Source organism: Triticum aestivum, chromosome 1B, assembly GCF_018294505.1.
Source record: "Triticum aestivum cultivar Chinese Spring chromosome 1B, IWGSC CS RefSeq v2.1, whole genome shotgun sequence".
Classification (NCBI taxonomy): Eukaryota; Viridiplantae; Streptophyta; class Magnoliopsida; order Poales; family Poaceae; genus Triticum; species Triticum aestivum.
The window spans coordinates 148620070-148621074 of record NC_057795.1 but is presented as its reverse complement, the minus strand read 5'-3'; positions in this window follow the sequence as shown (position 1 = coordinate 148621074).

Sequence of the window (1005 nt, the reverse complement as noted above, 5' to 3'; positions counted from 1 at the left end):
GGATTTCTCTAAAATCGAATCAACTGTCCCACATCTTATTAACTTGCCTATATAAACTAATATTTTTTAAATCACTACTCTAGTGATCTAAAAGGATATTAGTTTACAAAGGGAGTAAGTTCTTACCCAATAAGTGCTTAACAATAAGATGACAAGCAAATCATGGTTATTGCGCATAAAAAATTACTAAGATTTTAGCGCATCAATATAATAATAGACATGCAGCCACATGCTAATCTACTAGATTATATATGCTCCGGTTGCGATGCAGGTGCAATTATCTAGTCAACTAAAAAAGTAACTAGATAACATTTCTAAAAAACTTTAAAATGATAATTGTACAATACTCACACATCATTGCTGGAACCTTGTGAAAATAAGTGCATAATTAGGTGTCACAAAAATCCTTCTTTTTAGAACCCGCCCACCCAGATTCAATTCTTAGACTAGAAGGAAAAAGTCCTGACACCTGCGACAGAAGAAAAAAGTTAGCGTCACCGACATTATCCCAATCCATAGCTCGTCGATTGGTCCAGTGGCGACGTCGGATGGGAAAGGGGCTCACGACGTTGTGGACGAACAAGAGCGTGGCAACCTCGACGGTGATCTCGCGCCTGATTTTGCCGGCGATGGCCTTGCCGTCGATGATTTGTGCTATTGGGGTACCAGTAGACTTAGAGTGCTCTCGGTTTGTAATTCTGAGCCTGCTACCTACGTGGGATGTTTCTGATTGGGCTTTCTACGTAAATAGGCCATGGGCCCTGCTTCTGTACTGTGTTTCATAAGATAAAATGAAAACCCCTAAATAACGCTAGAAATCTAATGCTAAAGCAAATGTAAAGTGCTCTCGGTTTGTAATTTTTTAAAAATAAAACATATGAAGCATGTGACAGAATATTGTACAATATAGAGGAAGAAAAACTTCTGGATTGAAGTTAACATAATGCTATTCTTAAAAATAATAAGAAGTGAACTCCGTAGGTTTGCTCTGAGCGTCTAAGCATA